This window comes from Hakea prostrata, chromosome 3 (assembly GCF_041222555.1).
Source record: "Hakea prostrata isolate BN-2017 chromosome 3, UWA_Hpros_2, whole genome shotgun sequence".
Taxonomy (NCBI): domain Eukaryota; kingdom Viridiplantae; phylum Streptophyta; class Magnoliopsida; order Proteales; family Proteaceae; genus Hakea; species Hakea prostrata.
Genome location: NC_142602.1, coordinates 58962939 through 58978249, shown reverse-complemented (window position 1 = coordinate 58978249; position 15311 = coordinate 58962939). Strand labels below are relative to the sequence as shown.

Below are 15311 nucleotides of genomic sequence, written 5' to 3'. Positions count from 1 at the left end.
AAGGACAGAAGTGTCAGTAGGACACCCTCCAATCCCAAGTCATACGTAAGCAATCACACATCAGATCTCATCATTTCTCATGCATCCAATGCATATTCATAATAGTACTCAAATCATGATATTGAAACGAATCATTATAAACATAAGCAAATCAAAATGATAGAGTAACACAACAATTGTATAAAGATTTGAATATTACTGTTCCAACACATATGTATCAGTATCATAATGATTGAAAGAAATTTAGGGACTTCATTCTTTGAATAAAGCATAGTTCAATATTTGATGACTTATATGTTTATGGATATAACCATCCTTACCTTGGATGAGTTGATGATGAATTGGGAATACCAAGAATAGTCCAATAGAAGTGTTAAGGCCCTAAATAAACATCAATAATAAGTTAGAAAAGAAGTCGGGAAGATCGGATGTCATTCGAGTCAAAACTGACCAAGGTTGCTGTCAGCAACAACTTTGGTCGATGGTATCGACCAAAATGATCGACCAAAATAGTCCTCGGGCAGAATAGTGGATTTTGGGGGTTTTGGTCCTAAATGAGTCTTCCGGTGTTCGGATCAATCTGGAACTTGGAGGCATACTTAACAACAGTAGTAGGGCACTATAAATCAAGGAATTAACCCAATCCAATGGTCTAATTAAAAAGCCCCAATTTGAGCTATCAAGTTCAAGTGATAAACATCATGGCATGAGTTGGAATTGATTGCATTGATGAGGAATAGCATGCAATAGCTAGAGGAATTAATAGAAATTCGATTGGAATCATATGGCAATGTTAAACATGAACATAATACACTTTATAGCTCAATTTGATATCAAATGGTATGATGTTAATAGGTAAATCATGGAATACATATGCTAGGCATGAGATATAAGCATTAGCATCAATGAATGGCTAAGGGAATCATGGATTGAGCATGAGTAGGCACTTGGAGTGGTGGTTGCAAGGTTGCAGCACCATTCCAAATGTCCCATCAGCAAGATGACAATAGAAAGGAGTAGAAAATGGTAGGGTAGAGAGTGGAATGAAGAGTCTTACCTTAGTGTAGAAGATGAAGGCAAGAATCAATGATAAACTAAGTGTCTTTGATGAGATACCCTTCACACTAACCAAGGAGCTGCTTTGGGAAGCTCTCCCCACGTTCCCAGGTGAGAAAAATGATTGCAAAAGGCTCAAGGCTCGAGGTCATATTAAATAGAAAAGGAATATTCCATGGAATCATTAACTTGGCAGATCGGGACATTTTGGTCGATGCTTTTGGTCGATGGTATCGACCAAAATGATCGACCAAGATGATTTCAGCAGAAAACTCAGGTTTAGAACAGCAACTTCGAGTAGGGATTTGAAAGGCTATACAAGGTCAAATTGAGTGAGGTTTTCTTCCACAATTCAATCAAGAAGTCTAGTTTCGGGGAATACCTTCGGATTGTGCACAGGAGGTCATTTGGTACATCAACCATGTTAATCTTCTCCGATGCGCAGACTTTCCTTAAACACTGACAATGCATTTAAGCAAGGGGTATCATTGTCATTGTCCATGGACTCGGTCTCCAAATCATGATCATCAATCAGGATGGTCCATAGATCTCTTCTTCCACCGCTTCGGGTCCTCGGACCTGAATACAACAGTGGATCCGGGTCAGGGTCAAGGTTAGAATAGGGCTGGATATTACATGCATGTTTCTAAGTTTTCGGCTAATCTTTTATCTATTAGTAGCCTTACTCGTGATATGGACTGCAAAATAACTTTCTTTCCTTCTCATTGTGTGTTTCAGGACCTAGAAACATGGCTTATAATTGGCAGTGGTAGACAAAAATGGGGGCTCTACTTAATGGATGGGTCCCCATCAGCTCTTTCTACGGTCTCTAGTTCCACCTCCCCCGCACTTTTGACCTTATTACAGTGGCATAGTCGTCTTGGCCATGATCCTTTACCTATTTTGTCCAAATTATTTCCTGATCTGATTAAAAAGTGTAATTTGAATGATTTTTATTGTGAGGCATGTATTTTGGCCAAACAGACTAGGCATGTTTACCCTATTTCAGATAATCATAGTAAAATTCATTTTTCAGTCATTCACTTTGATGTGTGGGGTCCTTCTCGGACCGTGTCTATATCTGGTCATAGATGGTTTGTTACCTTTATTGACTGTTGTACTTGGACCACATGGGTTTACTTACTTCACCAAAAAAGTGACGTTTTCTCGTGCTTTCAAAATTTTCATAATATGATTAGGACTCAGTTTGGGGCGACAGTCAAAATCCTTCGTACAGATAATGGAACTGAGTACTTGGGTGGTGCATTCCCTTCCTACTTAGCAACCATGGCATCATACACCAAACTAGTTGCGTCGACACTCCACCTTAAAATGGGGTTGTTGAACGCAAGAATAGACATCTACTTGAGGTAGCACGTTCCCTCATGTTCTCTATGCATGTGCCTCTTCGGTTTTGGGGTGAAGCCGTTCTTATTTCGGCATATCTAATTAACTGAATGCCTTCCTGAGTCTTAGACCAACGTTGTCCCCTTGAGATTCTTTTAGGTACAGCAGTCTTTACAGTCTCACCTAAGGTTTTTGGATGTGTTGCCTTTGTCTAGAACCACCATGTTCATGGAAAGTTAGATCCTCGTGGGTTAAAGTGCATTTTCTTGGGTTATCCTCCTACACAGAAAGGGTATAAGTGTTATCATCCTAGTTCTCGTCGTTTTTTCGTCTCTATGGATGTTGTGTTCCAGGAACAAATTCCTTTTTTCCCCCTACACCTCTTCAGGGGGAGAGTTTTAGTGAAGAGGTTCCAGTGTTGATTCCTCCTTTTGATATTTCTTCTGAGATTTCTGCAGATGATCCTCCTTTGGAAGATGGAATGACCAGATAGGAACAGCTGGTGGATGATATACAGGGGGAGACTAGACCTCTGAAGACCTATAAAAAAAAGCAACAAGTGACCCCTTCTGAACCAAGCCAGTCAAAAGCTTTGGTTCTTGGCCCTGAACAATCCGTTCCTCCAGGTGAGTATGTCTTTGGCCCTTCTTCTAATCTTACTTTAGACTAACCAATTGCATTAAAAAAATAGCCTCGAACTTGCACCAAACATCCTATTTCCAATTATGTTTCATATCGATCTCTATCTCCAAAATTTCAAAGTTTTATTTCCTCTTTGTCCTCATACTTCTATTCCTAACACTTGGCAGGAGGCATTATCTCACTCAAACTAGAAAGAAGCTATAAATGAGGAAATGCAAGCTCTAGAAAAAAAACAAAACGTGGGACTTGGTGACTTTGCCCATAGGAAAGCAGACTGTTGGGTGCAAATGGGTGTCTGTGATCAAGTACAAGGTAGATGAGACTGTAGAAAGGTACAAGGCAAGATTGGTGGCAAAAGGTTTCACTTAGACTTATGGCATTGACTACCAGGAGACATTTGCCCCTGTTGCCAATATGAACACAGTTCGTACTATTATTTTACATGCAATTAATAAAGGGTGGAGTTTACAACAATTAGATGTGAAGAATGCCTTTTTGCATGGAAAACTCCAAGAAGAAGTATATATGGATATACCCCCCGGGTATTCTACTACAGAGACTTATAGGAAAGTGTGCAAGCTAAAGAGGGCTTTATATGGGTTGAAGCAATATCCAAGAGCGTGGTTTGGAAGGTTCCATAAGGCAATGATATCTAATGGCTATAAACAGAGCAATGCAAACCACACTTTGTTTATTAAAAGAGATGGTTGCCACACTACTATACTTTTAGTATATGTGGATGATATTGTGATCACAGGCAGTAGTGAGGATGAGATTTCAACATTAAAGACTTTTTTGGGAATTGAATTTGAGATCAAAGATATGGGAAAACTAAGATATTTCCTAGTTTTAGAGTTAGCATATTCTACTAGCAGTGTATCTCTATCCCAGAGGAAGTATACATTGGATCTTCTTGAGGAAACTGGAATGCTAGGATGTAAGCCTACTGAGACTCCTATTGAGCCTAACCTACACTTGAAGGCAAAGGAAGGAGAACCAGTTGATAAGATAAGGTATAAAAAATTAGTGGAAAAGTTGATCTATCTATCTCACACTAGACCTGACATCACATTTGCATTAGTCTTGTTAGCCAGTATATGCATGATCACTATTCCTCACATTTGGATGCAGTATATCGGATCTTGAGATATTTGAAGACTACTCCAGGAAAAGGAATTTTAATTTCAGCTCATGGACATTTGAAGATTGAGGCATATACAAATGCAGATTGAGCAGGATGTCCAGATGATAGGAGGTCTACCTCTGGGTATTTTGTATATGTGGGAGGTAACCTTGTGACTTTAAGAATCAAGAAATAGGCTGTAGTTGCGCGGTCCAGTGCTGAGGCCGAGTTTAGGGCGATTGCTCAAGGCATTTGTGAAGTACTATGGCTTAAAGGGCTGCTTCAAGAGGTTAGGACAGATTTGGAGGTTCCTATACAGTTATACTCAAATAGTAAGTCAACAATCAGCATAGCTAATAACCCAGTACAACATGATAGGACTAAGCATGTGGAGACTGACAGACATTTCATCAAAGAGAAGCCTGAGGCTGGGCTGATCCATATCACACTTGTTACTTCAAACGAGCAACGGGCTGATGTGCTCACAAAGAGCTTGAGCACGAAGATATTCAATTACATTATGAGCAAGTTTGGCATGATAAATATCTATGTTCAAACTTGAGGGGGAGTGTTGAAAACATGGACTGAGGTTTCCTAATTAGAATAGGATTATGTTTCCTAATAAGTCTAGATTTTTTTTTTTTTTTTTTTTTTTTTTTTTTTCTTATATAAGAAAAGCGCAAACATCTCTTACAACCACAAAAACCCAAACGCCGTGTTAAATATTTAAAATAAAAAAGACCACCCCCCCCCAAACAACACAAAAAACCCCCCCCCCCCCCCCCCCCCCCCCCCCACTAAAGCCCCCCCCCCCCCCCCCCCCCAAAAGGGGGGGGAAGAACTAATTTTGTCACACCCCACCCAGCCGGATCCGGTCATACCCGAATGCCCGTGGGGGTGATACACCGCAAGATCTAGGTTCAGTGACAAATCCATACAAAACATGATATAGCATAATTAAATGGACAAGAATAAATCAAGTTTATCATACTAAGTTATCAAAACCGAAATAATGGTTACAATCATCCATTACTTCAAAATAAAAATATAACATCAGAGTTTTGAAAAGAAAAGAGAGTAGTTTTATTCGCAGCGGAAAAATAAACTAAACTTGTTCTCTAATGGAATCCAATCCAAAAGAACAGTCTTGATACGGCATGAAGCTCCATGTCGTCCACTTCTTCTTCGATCACTCCTTCAAGAAGACATATTGGTAACGCATCCTCCATTTGGAAGAAGTCCTCATAACCTGCAGCATAATCTAATAGAAAAAGACATATAAAAGGAATGAGTTCAACAGAACTCAGTGAGGTCAACTCAACATCATATCACACATTCATTCTCAAGATTTCACACCACGCATATAACATGAATATCAATAATGTAATTAATGACAATGATATGATATGTGAATGATTATGCTCCTAACTCTATCATGAAGTCTCTATGGTAGACACGCATTAAGTCATACACCAGTCTTCTTTGGGTGGTCTCATCACTCTTCCCTCACGGCTCTGATGCACGTCTGTTGGGTTCTCCGCGGTTGTTGTGTAAAGTCCTGTCAAGCCATGGTTGGGGATTAGGTCACCACTCTCTCACATCACCATTGGTATAAGATCTGGCGCGTGTCAAGGATAATCTTAGGCCCAATGCAAAGTCATATGGTCTCGTACTACATATGGTCCGGATATTTCCCCTCACGCCTAGTGCTCTGTTGGTTCAATACTTCCCACCTATGAATGGAATCCTCAATAGAGGCATCTGTTGGACCCCATTCATTAACCCAGTGGTCATCCACATATAATGGACAGGATGATCTCCATGTCCTCTCACGGGTCATTTCACCGGTCTTGAGTGTCCATGAGCCCTTATCTATTATATGCAACCCTACCTCTCTATGATGATAGTGGGCCCTTGACATACAGGACCCACCACTAACATCACGGGTTAACCGGCTTCAATACCCCTGCCGAAAGGGTAGTAGTACTCATGAGGTCATCTAACCAAACACTTCTAGACATGCCCTAAATATGTAAATTAGTAATCGGGAAAGAGCCAAGGGCACCATAGGAATGCGTCCCATACCGCCTCCTTTGGTATCCTATGGCAGAAATGCTAAAAGGGCATTCCCCATTCCCAACCACAATATAAGCAATCATATAATATCACTAGGGCAATGGGTGAACCCACAACCCTAGTAGAAAATACAAGGTAGAAGAAATAATAATATTTCTCCTCTCATACAATCACATTCCATTTCATAACAACAATAATAGATTTCAAAGCAAGGAGCAACATCAGAAATAATAATAAACATAAATTATAGCAATTCATATTTAACAAAAGACATAAATTAACCAACAAGATAATATTAAAGCAATACAAGATATCAATAATGAAAAGTAACTAACATCATTACACATGTAATATAAAGTTAAGTATATTCCTCACCTTTTACTTTGTTCTTCCTCCAAATCCAAGAATCCACTCCCACAAATTAGTGATTAAAGATATATTAACCTATTTATGCAAAAGAAATAATTATCACAAATTAGAGCCAATTTGAGTTTCAAATGATATCTTAAAATCTTCCCACAAAAACCCAAATCTGAAAAGTAGGTTAAAAAGGGTAGTTCTCAACCTCACTAGTGAATGGTCACTAATTTGCCACCAACTCAAGTTTATAATGAAGCAAAACTTTGGGAAAATCTAATTGGAAACAAAAGGATCCTACGGGTACCTTCAATTTTATTAAATTTGACCCATCTCAAAAAGCCCCAAATTTGACTCTCATAAATCACCCGTGGGTGACCTAGAGAATCAAAATTCTAAAATCTTTTGCAAGAGGATAAACCAATACTCTCAAACTCAAGGGAAACATTAATATAAGAAAATATAAGCATCTAGGGTACCTATCATTATTCCCTTTCATAGATCCCTCAATAGAAGAGAAAAGATATCACTCCCACAAACTAGGAAGGGACATTAATACAATAAAGAAAAGCAACCAAGATACCTAACAACCTTCCCTTTCAAGATTCCTCAAAAGGAAAGGAGAGAAAATACTCACAAAATTGTGAGTAAGAGAAGCATTAAAGAAAACTAACCTTTCATAATGATTTTGCAAAGATTCGGATCACAGACACCTTCGGAAGAATGGAAATCGCTCCTCTCTTTCGTTTCTCCTTTTCTCCAAAGTTTCCGCCTCTTTCTAGCCTCCAAAAAATGCGTTTACGGATGAGATAAAACATAAATAGGGTTTAAAAATCCGAATTTCCAATTTTGCCCCTAAACAGAAAATGGGATGGGGGTTGGTTCACCTAAACGGCTCAAACTTCTGGCTCATGGTTGGACCCCCAAACGAACTCCGATTTTGATGATCTTTGGCTCGTTGGAAAGGTCTTTCGACGATCTTCGATTTGATATCTTATTTACGTCAATCAGATTATCCATCACTGATCTACAGATATTTCAAAATTACCCTTTTTACACTATCGAGACTAATCTTCTCTCTTCACTTAAACTCTAGGAGAGTTTTTGAGTCATTATAAGGGTCATCTACCAACATTTTTTTAATTTCCAATCCTTCGGGCTCGAATTGAATGGTCCACAATTGTCACCGAATCAAGGCCCAGGTTCTCGGTCTTAAAACCACGGGTTAAAGGGGTAGAAATCTGGGGGATTTCACAAATTTAGTTGGAACTCTATTAAGGATATAGGTTGCAGTCAGCAAACGTCTCCCCAGAAATAGATGGGTAGGTTTGCCTATGCCATCATGGATCTCACCATGTCTAGCAACATTCTATTTATCCTCTCTGCAACCCCATTTTGCTTTGGAGTCCCTGGAATAGTAAGTTGCCTAGATATCTCCTTTTCATCGCACAACTCTTTGAACATATTATAGAGATACTCTTGACCTTTATCCGTTCTAAGAGTTTTAATTCTTTTATCTAATTAATTCTCAACTAAGCTCGTAAACTTCTTAAAACATTCTAGAACTTCTAACTTATGAGAAATTAGATAAATATGACCATACTGCGTATAGTCATCTATAAATATGATGAATTAGGTTTTTCATTTCCTAGTATGCACATTCATAGGTCCACAAAAGTCTGAAGATAAGTTCTAGAGGAAGAGAGGCTCTCAAAGCCTTTTTAAACGGTTTTCTAGTTACTTTTCCTGCTAGATTCACAGGTTGGCAATTCAAATGATGAACCTTGGCCCAAGAGGCCTTCCCTTGCCAACCTATTCATCCTATCTAGGCCAATATGCCCTAGTTTAGCATGCTACACAATAGAATCAATACACACAGTATTTTGGCACATAGAAACACTACTAGAATTAGATAAATTATCAATTGTATCCAATATAATAAAACCATTCTAGAGAAAACCACTACTATAAGCTATATCACCTAGATACAAAACTATATAATTGTTATCGAATACAACTCTAAAACCATGTCTTATAAAAAAATAACAGAAACAAGATTCCGCCAAATATCTGGAGCATACAGCACATCATGGAGATATAGCATCTGGCCACCCCGCAAAACTAATTTGCACGTGCCAAAACCATGGGCCTCCACACTCGAGTTGTTCCCCATTGTTATTCTTCTGCTTCTTCTTGGAATACAACAGTATTCTACGAAGCTTGAACGCTCCCTTGTTATGTGTTCTATCGCACCTGAATCAACAATCCACAGAGGATTTAATACATCAAGCATTGAAGTGCTTGTTATATAACAAGATGAGGTATAACACAAAGTACATACCTCTTGCGCAGTGCAATCACTAGCAAAGTGATCAGGCTTCCGGCAATTGAAGCAAATCACAGGCAATTTCTTTTTGCTAGCTCTGGTCCCCCTAGAATGCTTGGGGCCATTCTTGTTTCCGTTCCCACCCTTATTGCTTTGCCTAGAATGTTGAGGTTGAGCCTTATTCTTCTAGCCCTTAAAGCTTGCACCCTTAATGGTGCTTGCATCAGCAACAAATACCTCAATGGAGGGGCACCAGCCATCATGCGGTCCTCCTCCAGCTAAAGGTGCTTGGAAGCTTGATCGAATGTCTTGACATCATCAGCATGTGTCAAGAAGATCTTCATGTGCTCCTAAGACTTGGGCAATGACTTGATGACTACAGAGACTTGCTCCTCATCAGTCTGGCGCCCACATGCACTCAACTCACTTATCATGTTGGACATGATGGTTATGTGTTGCCTCATCATATAACCCTGGCATCTTATAACCATCGACAGTGAGTCCGAGTTAGTGGCCTCTGGTGGTGGAAGTCCATCCATACTAGAACTTCACTGCCTCCCTCAAAGACTTTTCAGTCCGGTGCTTCTCAAATCGAAGCATCAGATTATCCCTCATGGAGCTCAGGATGGTAATCCTAGCTACCCTGTCCTTCTTCTTCTAGGTATTGTAGGTCTTAAGGTCCCTATGATGTTGTGCAATGGTACGTTCTTCATGTTGGGTCATGGTTTGGTTTATGGTTTCTAGCATGTCCTGCTCTTCAAGGAGATATTGCACCTTTTAATGCTAGAGGTTATAGTTCCTCTCATTCAACTTATCTCCCTTGGTGATGTCAGCAACGATGCTCTTAGTTGTAACCATATCAACTAGAGACTATACATGCAAGGTTGAGATCAAAATTTTAGCATAAAACACAAGCAACAACAAATTCACGCTACCATGATCAACCTACGGGATAAGCATTTGAACAAAAAGAAATGCAAACAAACATCCAATCAAATCCTCATGCAGATCCACACAGGATTTATATAATAGTTTCATTATACGCTAGAAGCATGATTTCAATAATTAAAATTGCCCAAATTAAATTTGTTTTACTACTTACAAAAGTAAAAGACAAAGTCATGCTCATGCTATGATTTGGTTCAAACAGAATGCTTCTACCCCAATAGCTCCCACTTAACCCCATTAGGTTCTTAATGCCCAAACATCACTTAAGAGTGTCAGGCTATAGGTGTCCAAAAAGTTGGAACTTCTTCTGAACCAGATGGATTATCAAACGAATTCTAAGACAGATAGCCGTCTAGGAGTCCATTTGCTCTCTATGACCAGACGGTGTGCCGTCTGGATGGAATATTTTTCCACCCTCCAAAAACAAACCCTAATGCCCACATAGGATTGGATTCTTGGATCTCATCATCCCATACATATTAAAAAAAAATGCACGAAAAATTCAAGAAAAAATAAAAAAATAGTATTTTAATGGATTAACAACGTCTACTATGACTATAGTCCCATTTGGATCCAAAAAAAACGGAAGGAAAATTACATTGAATCCTTCCATTTGTATCCCCCAAAAAATTAAATCATCTAGTTCAATAATAATTTAGGGTTCCGATAAAACCTTAGATCCTCCCACTTGGATCTAATCCAAGAAATCAAACAACAGAATTCGGGAGGAACAAATAAATGTGGGAACTTGTCTCTGATGCCAATGTTGGTTCTTTATATCTAACATGAGAGATAGCATGATGTACCAGGATAATTATTCTAAAGAGGAGAAGGATAGAATTTTTACCTGGATTCACTGTTCCCAAATATAGAAAAATGCAGCGGAAGAATAAAGTTGATCCACGTATTCATTCCTCCACACAATCCATCACCAGCAAATCCTCCTCAATCTCGTAGAAAGAGAATAAAATCCACAACCCAAGTATCGTTGTGGATTGATGGTCAAAGTGCGAGATCGAAGCAAGGAAGAAGAAAACCTCCAAAGAAAATTTTCCTTTCGTTCTTGCATTTTTTGGAGAGAGCGAGCATGAGAGTCCAACAAATCCCGTATCTTACTTGTGTGTTTAGTGGGTCGGTGGATACCAAAATATATCCTTATATTTGAATTTTCACAATTGCCCTTAGGCATATTCAAAATTCCCAACACCTAGGTTTCTGAGGTCTAATGTAGTGAGCAAGTAATACATGATCTCCCAATGCCTCATACTAAGACTTGGCCTTTACATGATACTAGGCTTATTCTAACCATTCTCAATCAAACTCAAAATGTATCCTTTTAGTAAGTTTAAAAATGAGATGGTTCACTAAATTGGCCCTCCAATCTATGTATTTTGTAAGCCATCCGGCCTAGAGGAAGTGTATCTGTAGATGACCTTTGTACTTGTCTCTAATAAAGCATAGAAACTATTGTGTAATAATCTCCAAATTGAGGCAAACATCTAGACTTCTAGAACCATTTCTACAATCAACAAATCAACACTAGAGTTGGAGTCTAGATCATCTCTCCATCAGGGAAGAATAATGAATTCCTTTGATGGTTTTAAACCACACAATAGAGGGGTGGGCCCCCACTTATAATATTAAAAAAAGCTAAAATAAAAATTTATCATGTGGGTTCCACGCCCTACTGTGGTTCAAAATTGTCAGGGGTGTGCATTGTTCTCTCCTAATAGTGAAATATACCTTGGAGCCAAATGTGGTGATCTACAATACTCAACGAGCTTTTAATGAGCATCTTAAGGCCATTGAACCAATTCAGCAAGAGAGAAATGCTGTTGTGGGTAGTTGTAATGATAAACATCAATGTTGGATACCCCCTCCAACTCAGGTCACCAAGATTAACTCATATTTCTCATTTCATGAAGAATTTCATGCAGGTGGCGTCGGTATCATTCTCAGAGATCATGCAAGAAACCCAATTTTTGCTATTGTTGATCTTGTAAACTGTCCTTCAATTCTTCTAGGTGAGGCCTGGGCATTGTGCGAGGGTGTTAAAGCTGCGATGGATTTGAAGTAGACACCCCCTCTTTGGCAGACTTTATCAATGATAGGAACACCTCCTGTCCCTTGGATGTAGCTCCCATTGTAGATGATATTATGTGTCTACTCTATAAGTTTGAGTCTTGGATTGTGGTTTATGTATCTAGATCTGCTAATTCTGTTGTGGATGGTCTAGCTAGGTTGGTTGTGTCTTTGCAAGTAGGACATCTTGGTTTTCTACCAACTGATGGTTGATGGAACTCTCTGTCTCCAGGAACCATCTTGTTATTCTTGCTATGTGGAATGAATTCACCTTATATCCCCCGAAAAAAAAAAAAAATCCAATTTTTTATTTTTTATTTTCAATGAGGGCATTATTGTGAGAAGAGGGAAAAATTACAAACCAAAAGAAAATAACGATCGAACCGTATTGTTCATTCTTCGTCTCAAATTAAGCTTCAACCATAGCCGCCTTCTTTACTAAAGGGATCCCTCTTCTTCGTCTTCTCTGTCTCCGGTGATCTGGTTCATCTGTATCAGTTTGTTGCAGCCGTACATCGTTTCTCATCTTCTTTGTCTGCGCGTCTCGTCGTGGTGGGATTGTGAGAAGAAGAGCCGTTAAGGTCAGTAAAATAAATCGGTTTTTCTTCTTAGGATTCTTCTTGTTTGTGTCTTTCCCTGAAATATATCATATGCATTTTTCTCCTTATAGGATTCTTTTGTATTTGTTTTAATCAACTGAATCGTCCTTCCTGAAAACAATCAATCTTGTCTTTGGGTACAATAAAAACCGAGAACAGGCAAAACTTCTGCTTGTATCAGGTTATCAGCTCCTTTTTTCTCAATAGAACTACTAAGAGGTGTCCGTGGAACTTCATTGTTCGCTTTAGTTTGTAATGTGCAGGTTAAAGTTTAAATTCATCTAGTATTAGAGAAGTGTTTTATGAATGATCCCACGTTTTAAATTCTGCGGTATTTTGTCCTACTGAAATGAGAATCACAAAGCTTATTTACCCTATGGACTGTTCCTGTCTATTGAATTAAACATGTCGAGAACAGCGCAGAATTATTTGTTTTTCCATGTTCTTGATCTTTAAGAGTTTGCTTTTTATTAAATTTTAAGGCAATTAGTAACAGCCAATTCTTAAAGCTATGGGTAGACTTACCCCCTTTAGGCTGTTACCATATTTTACTCTTATTGTGCTGTTGGTCCACTTCTGTTGTTTCTAGTTATATGGCCAAGCTTGTACTGAGAACTGCCAAGGTAAGTTCTCATATTTTCTGTACATCCCTAGTTTCCTCTTAAACCAGGCAGTTAATTTCACAAGAGCTATTCAATATTAGTTCTGAAAAGCAAGTTTGCGTATAGTCTCTTGTTGTCCACGACCCTTTTCTACCCAAATGTCCTTAATGTCTTTAGAGGTTGATACTCTAGAAATTCAGATATTCAATCTAGGATTTGGTTTCCTTTCAGTGTATAATGTCCACCTGCTTTGTATATCTAGCCAAATGTCCCTGATGTCTTTAGAGGTTGCTACTCTATGGATTCAGATATCAATCTAGGATTTGTTTCCTTTCAGTGTATTTACCATTGCTTTCATCTGCTTTCTCTGGTATGAAGGTTATGCATGAGGCTACAGTTACTAAGCTTTTGATTTGTGTTTCTGTTGATATGATTTGGGTGATATTGGACTTAATGGAGAGGGCTCCATGTCAATTTCATATCCTGAAAATTTTATTGAATGTTAACCTCATGAATCAATTTATACAAGATCCAAGTTAAACCTGGAATTTATACTTTATTATTTTGATTATTATATATACATGATTTGATATTATATAATATTTATTTTCTTGGATTTTCGTGGTTTAGACCTTATGACATGATTTTTTTTAGTAGTTACTTAGAATTTTTTCCCCTGATTTTTGTTTTTGCAACCATTTAAATTACACAACTCAACATTTATTCTCTTTGTTAATTGGACTCAGTTGTTGTCAGTGTTTGCTTTACTTCAGTTGTTGTCTTTCATAATTAAGAGAGAGCCGCCAATGATTGATTTAATATCTAACAAGTAACAATACAAATCTATGAAATATTTTATAACATGTTACAGTGCTCACACTCATACACCAGCCACACAGGCTTCCACCAACATAAATCAATTCATTCTGTTCAATCAGAAAATTGTATCCTAATGCAACCTATATCCAAAATATAATCCAAAACAAAGTCTAAAACCTCACATAAGATTACTAAAACAGATGAAAAACTAATATTAAACTGAAATAAAATACTTATTCGGATCCAACTCTTGTTGGACCAAACCCAATTGGTCCAGTTCTTTTGGGTTGGACTGGAACTGATTGAACTGGTTTGATACTGCATCAACTCTCGTGGTGTTGAGAAAAACTCACCCTTGAGTTTTGTAAAACGAGAGTGTCAATACCATATGATTGGCATCTACAAATATCGACTTTTATGGGGGTGGTGATCCATGCATCTCAGGGTTAATTGGGTACAGGAAAGGAAATGAAAGGATTTTATGTAAAAATTGAAAATGTGTATTCCATGTTAAATAAAATATCGTTTCTTTTTCATTCCCCTCCCTTTCCCGCAAAGTCCCACCTAATGGTATTGAACTTTACAAGAGATGGGGTGGAAAAAGTTGCTTTACCACATAAGAAGACATTTCCCTTAAATCGTGGAGGGTTATCTCTCCATTATCCACCTCAGCTAAACAAACAAACCCATATTTTGGTGCTTAGTCCCACTTTATTCGACAAACAGACGATCTGTAAGGAAACCAATCCCATTAAAACCTGATTTAATTAACTGAGGTTTTAATCCATTCTTGTTCTACAATTTACAGTTTACCTATTACTAGCCATGTTGGTTTTTACCCCTTTTGGGACATTGTTGCGGTGGGTAGCCATAGTTGGCCAATGGGATTTAATGATTAATTTGCTGACAGGCATTTTTGTGTGGTATGCTCCAGGCCCAAGGCTAATAGCCCAAACAAACTTGATCTGAAACCAACTAAAAGGACTGGTACAAGCCTAACCCAAACCCAACCCAAAAGCGAACTGAATGCAATACATGCTCAACTATTCATGTTCAGTTTTGGATGTTTTCAGCCTGAAATTGAGAAACACACCAACCCGCTGAAAACCCTGCAAAACCATAAATTAAAGCAGGGTAGGTCTTGGTGCAAAGGTTAAGGTTTTTGATTTTCATGGGGTTAAAATGGAAAGAAAAAAAAGAAGCAAGAGAGGTTGAGAGAAGGAAGCAGAACCAGAAAAAGGAAAAAAGAGAGAGACAAGGAGAATAGTAGAAGAGGGAATCAAAGAACTAGACGAAAAAAATTTAAAAGACAGATTTAAGGACACCCAGAAAAG

At 38.4% G+C, this 15311-nt stretch overlaps 1 protein-coding gene across 1 annotated transcript in view; it reads left to right on the top strand.

Annotated features, from left to right (window-relative positions):
* The first annotated feature begins 12292 nt into the window (after positions 1–12292).
* Positions 12293–15311, top strand: part of LOC149022623 (eukaryotic translation initiation factor-like) — a 17782-nt gene continuing 14763 nt past the window's right edge. Inside the window, exon 1 of the mRNA XM_089150633.1 lies at positions 12293–12538. The gene's annotated coding sequence lies outside the window, so the exon portion shown is untranslated. The remainder of the gene's footprint in view (positions 12539–15311) is intronic.